Here is a 13,795-nt window from a genome sequence, read left to right as displayed (position 1 = left end):
ATTCATCTTTGGAACACAAATGAAGATCTCTGTCCCTCAATTGACAGCTACGCAACTACCACTTTGACACTCTTCAGAAGTACAACTTTTCAACAACTCAAGTTCAGAGTTAAGAGATCGTAAAACTACTCCATGAATTGAGTGGTTTAGTCCAGTTTTCTGGAGAGACACGATCACTTTATATGATGAACAGATTGAATTTAGGCTTTTATTCACATATAAACATTGATCAGCGAACATAAACAGAAGCTCAACTGAATCTGCTTGACACACGAGAACAAACCTCTTGCTGAAGCTCAAACGTGCTTGTGTAACAAGAATGAACATCATTGGTACTTGCATGTCAAGCGAAAAAGCTTGAGCTTCCGTTTACCACAACTGATGTGCGAGTTGATTAATGTTTATATGTGAATAAAAGTCTAAATTCAATCTGTTCATCACATAAAGCGATCAAGTCTCTTCATAAAATTTTGGACTAAATCGCTCAATTCATATGGATTGGTTTTAAAAACTATATGATATATAGATTAATTTATTCTATTTCAGCATGTGCATGTGCATAGCATGTCACGTGTGCACTAATTGTTAGGCTGTAACTGCTAGGCTCCGAAACAAACATCTTACAAAAGTCAATGGTGGCACCTCCCTTCATATCAAATGTTGTACAAGCAGTCGCAACAAGCTCCTTTGGGACACTTCCTGTAAAATGTTTACCATTTGTCATGAACTTCAGTGTCTGTACTCCATGCTAAAGACAAAAAGATTGGATTAGTCCACCCACTGAAATAAATGACAAATATCAAGATGTGAAATGAATGTCATAAATCATCCAAACAGTGTCAACCTGTGCTTTTGGCATCAGGGTTTTGTATCGTAATTTGCAACCACAAAGAGTGAAAGGTAAAGCAGCTCACGTCAATATGGTATGATATACTGTATACAGGACCATGGCAGTCTATGTATACATAACTCAAGTTTAATTAAAATTTAGTAATGACAAAAGGCCAATGCAATTGCAAGCTGCTCTATTAATAGTGTATTGGATAGATGGACCTCCTAAAGGGAAGAGGACGCCCATCATCTTTTCCACAGCGAGGAGAGCAGTCCCCGCCCACGACTGGCCTCGTCACCTTGACAACAGGCCATAACACGAGTGAAGCCATGGTGACAGGCAGACAGACAGCAGAGAGACCAGGATGTAATCTGCTTTACCACACGGTCTTGGACTCTATCCAGTAGAATGAAATGCATTTCCAACCGAAAGCCATAAGACCCTCCTACATACCGTGGCATAAACATCTAAATCCAGAACCCTAATACAGACTGACATTGATACCGATTCTGAAATCGCCAATATATTCAATGCAAATATGCATTTCAGCCATATTGGTCAACCGTAGAACGCAAGACAGTGGTGTCCGTTCCGTCTGTCATGCTCTTTGATGAGTGGCACGTGTGTCTCAGGTGTGTGACCGGTCCCGACAGCACAGGACGGCTGCGACAGTGGCTAATTAAAACATAAATGATGTGATTAAAGGGACAGACCGTTGCTTTCCCCACCTGGTGCCATCTTTTATTGTCGAGGTAGACGCATGAGGTGCATCTGCTCTGCTGCAGAGACACAGCATACCTGTTTTTATCACAAGCTTGTACTCTACCTTTGATTTAATCACTGCATTGCTAAAATCCTATTCGCCGTTGTCCCTTCAACATCATCAGATTATCGGCCTGAGACAGAGAGATTATGACGCTCCTCAGGAACAAAGAAAGATGAAGCCTATGGAAATACAGTGAGCAAAAGAGGGGTGCATCAAACTTGGATGCAAATAAGCCTTGCGGTATGAAGGTAGACATAAAAAAAATAGTCTAATCTCCAATGGTGTTGCAGTGAGGTGCTTCCATAAAATGGCTCATGCAGTCATGTTTATAATGTACAATTGTATTATTATTTATAACCTACAACTAATTCATTATGGAGCTAACCGTTTGTTTGACTAAATTATCAGAAAATATTAGGGCTGCCCCCACCTAATGATTTTTCTAACCCATAGTAGTCATTAATTTAAGCCATTAGTTGACTAATCGCATGTTTATATTAATTTAATTACTTAAATATATACTGGGGGGGGGTCATAATATATAGCCTATTCCGCATTCCAGCGCATGGATAAAGCTTGCAGCAAAGCACCGGCAAAAGTAATGATTATGAATGTGCTGGAAAAAATAGCATTGTTTATTAATAAACTAGTGTGAGTCCGTGTCGGCTGCAAAGATGAAGTTGACGATACTGACTCTCATCTCCGCTGTAGGGGGGGCCTTTAGAGAGAAATGCACCTTTTATACAGACAGATTACATAATCAGAGAGTATTTGTTTTTTGATAAGAATTGGTTCTTTGAAAGTAGATATTTCAAGCTTTCTATAGATATATTTCACACTTCTGTGAGGCAAGTAGCCTATACACTGAATTTCAGTTTATTTTTGCGACGCGCTCCAGAGACAGAGACGTCAGAAAGCACATCCAGTTTGTTTTCTTTATATTACAAAAGCACAAAGTTTTATTTTATTTTGAGGTGACGTAGTTACATGTTACTATATGTACTTCTTTGTTGAGTACGAGAATAAATTTCTTTTTCTTTTTTTTTTATTATTATTATTGACCCCAAACTTTGAACGGTAGTGTACACTCACCTAAAGGATTATTAGGAACACCTGTTCAATTTCTCATTAATGCAATTATCTAATCAACCAATCACATGGCAGTTGCTTCAATGCATTTAGGGGTGTGGTCCTGGTCAAGACAATCTCCTGAACTCCAAACTGAATGTCAGAATGGGAAAGAAAGGTGATTTAAGCAATTTTGAGCGTGGCATGGTTGTTGGTGCCAGACGGGCCAGTCTGAGTATTTCACAATCTGCTCAGTTACTGGGATTTTCACGCACAACCATTTCTAGGGTTTACAAAGAATTGTGTGAAAAGGGAAAAACATCCAGTATGCGGCAGTCCTGTGGGCGAAAATGCCTTGTTGATGCTAGAGGTCAGAGGAGAATGGGCCGACTGATTCAAGCTGATAGAAGAGCAACTTTGACTGAAATAACCACTCGTTACAACCGAGGTATGCAGCAAAGCATTTGTGAAGCCACAACACGCACAACCTTGAGGAGGATGGGCTACAACAGCAGAAGACCCCACCGGGTACCACTCATCTCCACTACAAATAGGAAAAAGAGGCTACAATTTGCACAAGCTCACCAAAATTGGACAGTTGAAGACTGGAAAAATGTTGCCTGGTCTGATGAGTCTCGATTTCTGTTGAGACCTTCAGATGGTAGAGTCAGAATTTGACGTAAACAGAATGAGAACATGGATCCATCATGCCTTGTTACCACTGTGCAGGCTGGTGGTGGTGGTGTAATGGTGTGGGGGATGTTTTCTTGGCACACTTTAGGCCCCTTAGTGCCAATTGGGCATCGTTTAAATGCCACGGCCTACCTGAGAATTGTTTCTGACCATGTCCATCCCTTTATGACCACCATGTACCCATCCTCTGATGGCTACTTCCAGCAGGATAATGCACCATGTCACAAAGCTCGAATCATTTCAAATTGGTTTCTTGAACATGACAATGAGTTCACTGTACTAAAATGGCCCCCACAGTCACCAGATCTCAACCCAATAGAGCATCTTTGGGATGTGGTGGAACGGGAGCTTCGTGCCCTGGATGTGCATCCCACAAATCTCCATCAACTGCAAGATGCTATCCTATCAATATGGGCCAACATTTCTAAAGAATGCTTTCAGCACCTTGTTGAATCAATGCCACGTAGAATTAAGGCAGTTCTGAAGGCGAAAGGGGGTCAAACACAGTATTAGTATGGTGTTCCTAATAATCCTTTAGGTGAGTGTATACTGGTATTGTTCATCCATCCCATCCGCATGGATACAAACAGAGGGGTGCAAGAGGTGACGAGTTACCAAACACAGGAAAAGGTAAGCATAAAATTGTAAAGGGGCATGTAAGAAGAAAGAAGAGGAAAGGCACAGTTCAAGTTTAAAGATCACTTTCATATGTCAGTAGCGATATTCAAAGGCTGAACACTTTAATTAGGCTACTTGTGTATGAAACTGTATGTCCACATAACCCACAGCTGCACTGAAACAAAACTCTCACCTGGAGTAATGTAGAGTTACAGGAACAGGTCAGCTCACCCAGATAAAAGTTCTTGATTTAAATTTTTCTCATGAAGCATAAAATAAGACATTTTGAATAGTGAGAGACTGATAAATCGGTCTATATTTAGCTATTTTAAAGAAATATTTTACCCCAAAATTTTAAAGAAATATTTAATAATTTTCTGACTCCGTAGAACACAAAAGAAAGTCAGACAACATTGACCCCACTGAATTTCATTGTATTGACCAACATAAGTTTTGTTTGTTTATTTATTTATTAATTTTATCTCTAAGCTGGCACATTGTGATTGGTCAAGTGACAGCGAATGGAGCTTGGCATCACTGACATCAAACCTGGAAACTTGAAAATAATTCATACAGGTTTGGAACAACATGAGGGCTAGTAAACAATGACAGCATATTCATTTTGCGTTGACCTAATCCTTTGATTGTAGTGTAAATATTCAACATTAATTCAGTTCGGCTGTAGTTTGTACTCCAGCAATACAATGGAGTTTTGTAAGTGTGGAATTCTGACTAACTCTCCACAAACCTTTCGTCAAATTGGGGGCTGGGGATGCTGGCAAAATGAAAACAAGGTGGCCGCTAAGCAGTTGAGAAGTTCATCCAAAGTTGACTTTCTCTCTTTCCATCGACTTCTCTCCCCCCCCCCCCCCCCCCCCACCTCTCCTTCCTCTAGGCTCAACTGCCGAAGAACGCATCTGGTAACATTTACCTCGTGACTTAAAACTTTTCTCTACTATTATACAACAGGGCCCTAAACACAACACAAACACACACCAAGTCTTGCTAACTTTTTACAATGGTAACAAGACCAGACCAGGGCTTTACCCTCCCGTGGGCTCATTCAGGTGAGCCCGTTTTACAAGCATTCTTCAGCAAAGGGTGAGAAAGCCAAAAAAACGAGAGATAGGAAAAAAAAACAGGAGTGTGCACTTTTCACTCTTTAAACCTCGTTAGCCATCCCCCCCCCCCCCCCCTTTTCTATCTGCTTTTGACGGCAAAAACAGGAAAACAATGACGGATCGTGGAGAAATCCTAAACTGGGCTGGAAAATTCAACAAATTAAGTACGACAGCAATGAGTAAATGAAAAACCGAACACTGTATTTTCCTCCTCAAGCCCTTTCACCCTCTCAAGAGAAAGTATTCATGCACAGAACGCGTTTGCATACATTTCCAAGTTTCACTTTCAGACACCCACAGTACTGCAGAGAGCTTCCTTCCGCGTATGTGTGCATATCGAGCACACGCCGTCGCCAGGCACATCCAGCTCGACGTCACCGCCCGAACGACCTTGAGCCAGTCGTGCAGGAGTGTCGTCATGGCAACACAGCTTTACACAAGCAGCCACAGCTGGATGCAACTTACAAATTCCTCTTAAATTCGACTTGTGCTATAGGACACTGAAGGGAGCTGTAAAATGTATCCGGAGCGCACGACGACACTCGCTTGCAGATGCCATGCAGAGACTCTTAATTATGACTCATAAGTTTCCAAATGATTCGCACAGAAATTGACAAATGACAAACAAACCTTCACAGTTGAGCTCTTGATCCGTGTCTAAAGAGTGAAGGGAGAAAGTTCACAACATGTTGTTTATTAACTGAGTAAACAAAGACAGAAAGGAATTAAGCGTATTACTGTCTCTGGACTGCATTGAGAAGGACTAACTTTACTTTTATGCTTGTTTCTCTAGTTAGCAAACCGGAAACTTTACAGCGGTCTACAAATTAGCATCGTAAATCCAAATCCAGAAGAGTTACGTATGAAAATGTTTTCGTGGAGGATCATTGAGGTGCAGTAAATCATTAATATCCTGAAGGTTCCAAGCGGTTCATCACGAGATGCGAGTCAACCTCGCCACACATATTAAAAGTTTACAGGGCTAAAATAACCCGCCTGCACCAACACCTTTAACTACTCAGAGCAAAAAGTCATCGCAAGTAACAGGTATCACATTTCAATTAGTGCAACAATCAAGCTTTTGTTTCAACCCACTGCCACCAACACAAGCGCCTTGGAGCAACACTATACACCCCCCCCCCACACCATTAATCTTACATTTGAAACAAACACACAGATACTTGATATTAACTGGACCATTTTCCCTGCTCTGAAAATAACCATCACCCACAACCACAGTGTTTTCCTTCTTTCACTCTCACATCGCGCTCAGAGAACGGCAGCATTTCAGCTTCTTCATGTATCGAGGACTGAAAAATGCTAAATGAGCTAAGGCCGATCAGATAAGTGTCAGAAAGGTGACGGGAAGCACATTAGTCATTCTGCTGTTTCGCTAGTCACAACCTCCTGTGATCCAAGAAGAAAGCCACAAAATATCTGTGCAAAAACAAACATCTATTATAGATTAGACATTATGGAATAGTTCAACAAACAATGAAAATAACATCCATATTTAATTTCTGTCTTCATTTGAACACAAAAGCTGAATTTTGCATGAATATTCTAGTCGCTCTTTTCCAAACAATTGAGGTGAATGGGGACTAGGGCTGTCAAGCTCCAAAATTACCCCCCAATAAATAGATATATTTAGGGATGTACAATATATTGGCTGATATATGGTCATTTTTAATGTTTGCATTCTCGGGCCGAAAAGAAAATTTGGCCGATATATTAAAGCCGACAAATAATAGATTATTTCCTACAGCTGAGACGCTTCAGATGCGCACTGTTCGCCATGATGGTTTTGAATTGCTTGAAATGTGATAGGAATCACTTCAAAAAGGAAAACACATTAAGTGCAACATAAAATTATAATGAGAACATTATAATTGTGTGCTTGAGACATGGCTTTTAATGGTGGTGAGACTTGTGTTTTTGTAATCAGGCTCTCAAAAATTATATAAAAATTTGGATTTTAATTTATCGGTCAATGTATCGGTTATCGGTTTTATGATAAAATTTTCATATCGGTGCATCCCTACACATACATACATACATATATATGTATATACACACACATATATATATATATACACACACATATATATATATATACACACACACATATACATACACATATATATTTAATTAACATGGCTCATAAGACTTTTGCGACAAGTCTTTCGAAGTCACATGATAGCTTTGCGACTAAAGTCATTCTTCTCTGAAACGCGTGACTGAATAAGGCTATTTGTCTGAGTCGGATCATCTGACTGAATCGACTGCTATGAGTTCAAATAACTGACCAGCGTTGTTACAGTTTATTAAAACTATTAAAATTGTTTCCTTTAATTGAAACTATTTGATTAAAAATGTAATGAAACTTAGAAATTTGAAATAACTGAAATAAAATAAGCTGAAGACATAATAAATGTACTAAAACTAAAATTAAAAAGCTAAATATAAATATTAAAAAATAATACAAATAAAAAAGGACATAACATTACTAAAAATCTAAAATATAATATCATATAAATAATAATAAAATAACATTGACTCAATGGTTCAAGTTTATGGCCACAGGGTGGCAAAAGTATCAGTGAATAACAACTTAAATTTTGGTCTGTTCATTACACAATGCTTCAGACGTGAAATAAAGTGCACAAGTCATATGGTCAACTTTTATGATACTTTTATGGTGCTTTTGCCTCAAGTTGTTCTGATTCAGTCTCATTACATTGAAAAGATATACAGGTACATCCCTAAAAATTATAAACAATAATTATTTTTATTATTTTAACTTCTTTTAACTATCCCTTGAGCCACAACAGTGAAATCAAAATAAGAAAAAGATGCTCAAATCAAAACTCAGATGGTCCTTCAAAAATCATGGGAAAACTTTTGCACAAGCATTTTTTTTCTTCCCCTGAGAGAGTCCGAGTTAATGAGTTATAGAGCCAGAGCTAACAAATGGACGAGGACAGAGAATCTATGCATCCTTTAATTCTTAACCCCATCTGCAGTCAAAGCGTTCAACACAAGATTGATTCATAGTTAATGCAGCCTGACGCTCGGCGTGTGAGAGAGAGGGAGCTGCGGAGAAAGGAACAGATAAAGGGGGAAGGAGGGGGGCGGCCTGCGACTAGTGTGAGGAAGAGTTCAGAGGGTCTTTTCCCACACGCAGTCAGGGCATCCGTGGGTCCCGTAGCGTGTGAGCACCAACATACACGCACGTTCTGTTCTCATGCATCCACGGAAATGTTTCAAAAATACACACTCATGTTAAACTATTTTTAAGCTGTGAATAAGTGCACTAGTACAGGCTAAAAAGGCTGCAGACCCAGCTTTGAAATGTAATAACATTAATTATCAGGAAGATTTTCTATTACACTGAAGAGGCAATAAAAGCAAATCAGTTATGGTTCTAACAATATGTTATTAAACAGTGCAAGCATGATACCTGTGCCTTCAGTGTGCAAATAATAACCAAAAGTATATTTCAAAGCGTCAATACATGTCAACATGAGTGCATGTGGATTTCAGGGAAACGTTGGTCCTACAACTGTGGTTCTGTGATGTTTCTATAAATGGGCAGTGAATATTTTTGAAACGTGGGATGTGGTCAAAGTCTCCTAGCTCACAAACTGCCGCATTTGGATCACTACAAAATGTGAATCGCTTTGAATTCAAAAGAACATCAAACTTTCCAGTAGCGCTGCAGTGCACTGAATACCTCAGGCTAAATCATTGCAATTAACATTGCAAGTGCAAAGAATGGGAGTGTTAAAAATAGTGTCTGATGACTCTGATAAGAAACGTTCATGTTCCTACATTCACAATGTACACGTTCCAAAACGCGTCTGCCATGTCCAACAATACTGTCTGGGTGGAGATCACTGGAGTTTGTGACACAGCCATAATTCAAGCATCTAGTACAGTAGGTAGGTACAACCTACACCACACTTTGTCACCATAAATACACAATACAACAACAAAAAATACAAAACCTAAAAGATAAGAGTTATCCTGCTGACTTGTGCATCACTAAAGTGGTCAACTGATTTTAATTGTATTAACCCTTGAACCGTTTTGTCAGCTGATAAATACAGCACAGTTTGGTAGGTAGGAAAGTAAAAGCGTAAAAGCATAAAAACACTGTAAATAATGCCTAGCTTTGATTTGTTCCTTGCTGACCTATGATAATTTAATCTCCACCCTCAGTGTCATTAACCAGGAAACCATCTTGTTGTTTGGGTTATTTGAACTTCATATTGAACTTAGAGCAAAAGCAACAAAACATCCTCATAACATAACATCACATCACACAATACATCTGAACAGATTGTTTGAGGTCAATAAGTTTTTCATGAAAAATCAGAAAGAAAAAAGTTGGAAGAATTTATAAAATTATGTATTTGTGATAGTGACAGATAAAGGGTTAAGAATATGTTATGCTTAAGCAAACTAACTTCAGCTCATGTTAAGTAAACTATCAGGTGATCCACGAACTGGTAAACAAACTGATCAAAGATTTAAAACAAGGGAAAAAAAACTATTGATTGTGGAAATAACCTTAAAATGATATAAACCAACAACGGTAATAGTACAGTAAATGAAAAAAAAAACTTAATTATTTTGAGTTGTAGTTCATCTCAAAAGATTCAGACTAGATTCAAACCTCTTTAAAATGTTCACCAACTTAGGAAAACAGTGTTAAAATGCGTCGATTAATGACAAAATGTTATTACGGTCGCTGAAGAATACAAAAAAACACAGACGGATCTTGTTATGAAAAGTAAACAAACATGCTGGAGAATGTTGTATCTGGCAACACTGTTACTACGATTATTGTCTCAAAGGCAGAATAACTAGGTGGCAAGATCCTCACCGTGGACAAGAATGTACTTCTGAATAACCGGCATCACGTAACATTGTTTCACGAACACAACAATTGGTTAAATGTCTCCATTTACGATCGCGATTAAGTGTTTCGGTTCACTTACCGGTGTAAATGTATCCCGTGAAACACTCCAGTTTCTTTAAGCCACTTCTACGCATCCGCCATCTTCAGCATTAGCTATGTTTGTTTAAATGGGAAACACTCCCAAAGCTTAAAGAAGCCTGCCTGAACCATGCGCGCGGGGAGTTCTGGGTAATGTCGTTCTGCCATCCGGGCGCTCAGCGCATTCCACCCAGAGCTAAAGAGGAAAGAAACTACAAGTACATGAACCCCCGCAGATCGAAAACTAGACATCCAGTAGGCGATGGGCAGTAGTAGCAATATCGTAGAAAAAAATATAGTGCATTTATTTTTAGCTCATCCAAGTACCACATAGAGATAACAGGCACGTATCCCTAATGAGTAGGCTGACGTACGCCTTTATTTACATATTTGAGTGTGATTAATTCGCTGTCTTCGCGAGGGATCGAATTATTTGTTCGCATCACACCTTTTTATTCATTGTCTGTCAAATCAAATCACTTTATTGTCACTACTACATGTACATAAATCTCCTGTTGTCCACCAACAGTGACAGTAAACTGACTACAAGAATACATTTCACAGTTTTTACATTATAGTATACCTACACATTATAGGCCTACACACGATGTATACATTACGCAATACAGACGATCTACAAGCAATAGTTACTTGAAGTTTCAAATAAGTTGCAGAATGTATCTCAATATGCATAATACGAAGTAGTTCAATTTGCCAGCAAACGTGAAAAAAAAACTACCCTAGATGATATTTAAAGTAGGCCTAGCTAGATTTTGCATTCATATTTAATTATTATTATTATTCATTTTTGGTGGTAAATTGTATTTTGTATTACAAACATAAAGTAGGCTATTTCATATTCTAGACATGATATTATGATGCACTGACATAAGCCATTTTTCATAATTGATGATGGCATAGCCTACAGTATGTTTTTATATGGTTAAAAAGAAATGTGTTTTTGTAAAGGTATGCCACTGAAAATCAATTTTAAGTGTGCAAACATTGCCAAATAATTAAAAAAAGTTCATTTCTGACGCTTTTGCATGTGCACGAGAAAAGGCTACAAAACTGTACATAAATGACAAAGCAAACATTGATAGCTTTACTGTAAACTAGGCATGTAGATCTGTGATATACATAATGATCTCACACTCTGTGTGTGTGTGTCTTCATGTAAAAAGAACTGAATGGTCAAAAAGGCATTTTAGGATGCACTCGTACTCGTGTGGTCTGCAGAGGCTGTAAGTGCTCTGCCCTCTGAAGACCAGACATGGAAGATAGCAACGAACTCGTCTCCATGGTGATCTGTGAGGCATACCAGTGTAGAATTTCAACTGTTGGAGGAGACAGCGCTAAAGAGGGAGGGAGGGAGGGAAGGAAAAAGAGAGGGGAGGTAGGAACGGTGGGAGGGAGGGGGAGGGGAGAATGAGAGAGAGAGAGTCAGACTGAGAAAGAGAGAGAGTAGTAATTAGCTCATTGCTTGCTGTTTCCTGTCATGACAGTTCCCTGCTATACAACCTCTGCTCTCATTTGGCCAAGAAAAACTTACACGTGAAACTGAAGCATCAAGCAATTTAGCTAAAAAAAAAAAAAAAAGTCCAATTTTATTTGTTGACTGTTTATTTGACGCCAAGGAAATGCAGCAGGTTAAAGCGGAGTGGTATTATTTTAAATCTTAATTTTAAATATTAATGAATTATAACACTATACGAGATGAAAAATGTCGGTTATGAGCTTATTCGCATTTGACCACAAGACTGAGAGAGCCCCAATAACATTCTTGAGAAGCCCAGAAAGAGGCCCATAGACCTGTTGTTGTTCCCTCCCCCAATTCACAGCACAATCTGACTTCCCCCTTCCGAGAGTGTGAGATGGTTTACCCCCCAACCCCCTCACTCTGTCCGTCCCCTTTGAAAGGACAGGAGATAGCATTTTAAAAGGACAGGAGATGAGCCCCCAATCATCTGCATCTATAGATTCTCTACCTGCAAACATGCAGTCATGAACCTCTCTTTCTTTCACCCATCCCCTCTCCAGATGAAGAGCTTTAAAGATTTATTAGGTTAAATCGCCTCTTTAGGAGTGTACGAATGAGCACTGAGTATGAAATTGAAAGTGCAATAATTACATCTGTTTAATACTAGGTTAGGAAATTGTATCACTGGGGTTGAGGCTCCTTGAGGCAATCAAGTGTTTGATAAAAGAGATCAATTAAATGCTATATTACTTATAGATCTCTCTGGAGACCTTCCAGGCTGTCAGTATTTTTAAAATATATATGCAGCATATTTTTATATACAGTGTTTTTAATAATTAAACTGCATTTTAAAGCTGTGACTCGTCTGAAAATCGTAAGATACTGTAGATATGGAGCTGAATGAAATCAGTGTGCCTATGGAAAAACTCTCCATATCATCAATATTTCTTTGGCTTGAGATCTTCCATGCTGTGTGAGTGTGTGTCTGTGTCAGTATGTGTTTTGATTTATTAATGCAGCAGGGAGTCTCAGACAGCTGTCCTCAGCATAGATGACAACATGAGGAGCAGAAAGCTGAATAGCCTCCTCTAGTGGACAGCCTGTGATATGACCTTAAGTTACAGGCCTCTGACCTCAATGAACGTTTTTAGTTGAAGAATCGTGTAAGTAGGCCTATTTAAAATTCAGTTTGGTTGTAAATATTATTACAAATGGCTTTGGATTCTGTTAATGTAGGTATTAACATCTGGTCTGTGATTTGCAATGGAACTATTTGTGACATATCTAGACTGGTAATATGTTCTCACACAAGTCATTTGACTGTGTTTGAATTTTAAAAACTCAAAATGTGACAGATTTTTGACAGTCATGGGTTGAATGAAATGTAAATAGACATCGGTTCCATTTTGGGGAGTGGTGTATATATCTTTCCACCAGAGATATGCGACCTTGCCAAATTAAATTCATGATCACTGCTAATGAGTTAGCTTTTTATGTGATGAATAAGTAACACATATGTGTCAAAAAATGCTGAGCTATTATTGTTAATTGACAGACTTGACTGTCTGTTCCATAGACTTACGTTGAAGGAAGGACCCAAGGTAGGCTATATCTAGAAACAAAGATGTTACCAAATATTCAAGTTTGGAGAGGATAAATGTAAAAACTTACAGGGATAGTTTACCCAAGTTGTTCCAAACCTTCTGTGGAACATAAAGTGAGATGTTTTGATGAATGTTGAAAGTGAAACAGTTTTGGTGACTTCCATTGTATGGACAAAAAATATCTTATTTTATGTTCCACAGAAAAAAAGAAATTCATACAGGTTTGGAATGACATGAGGGTGAGTAAATGATGACAGAATGGGACTGTCCCTTTAAGAGTTAGTCATTGAACAAACCATGTTGATTTACCATAAATTTGAATATTAGGCCGAAAGTGACCCTCTCATTTCCTTGCAGCTTTGTCTAAGCAATTGGGCTAGTAAGGGCCACCCAGAACACCCTAGCAAGAGGATAATGCACTAAAATTACTTGGCAAGAAAATGTAATAATAAATAAATAAAAATCTTGTTATTCATTATTTTCAGTATCATTCACAAGTTTCCAAACCCTAACCCTGCAATGGAGCATCTAGTGATGTTCATCGCTTATAGATTCTAAAACTAATGAGTGTTTTGTTATTTCTTTTTAGATAATAAGACAAGAAGTTTGGT

General features: G+C 38.5%; 1 protein-coding gene across 1 annotated transcript in view; it reads right to left on the bottom strand.

Moving 5' to 3' along the window:
- Positions 1-10,197, bottom strand: part of ncoa3 (nuclear receptor coactivator 3) — a 46,301-nt gene extending 36,104 nt beyond the window's left edge. Inside the window, exon 1 of the mRNA XM_079857570.1 lies at positions 10,102-10,197. The gene's annotated coding sequence lies outside the window, so the exon portion shown is untranslated. The remainder of the gene's footprint in view (positions 1-10,101) is intronic.
- Between the last annotated feature and the right edge of the window lie 3,598 nt (positions 10,198-13,795).

The sequence above is a fragment of the Squalius cephalus genome, assembly GCF_949319135.1.
Source record: "Squalius cephalus genome assembly, chromosome: 22".
NCBI lineage: Eukaryota > Metazoa > Chordata > Actinopteri > Cypriniformes > Leuciscidae > Squalius > Squalius cephalus.
The sequence above is the reverse complement of the archived record's forward strand: the minus strand, read 5'-3'. Positions and strand labels throughout refer to the sequence as shown.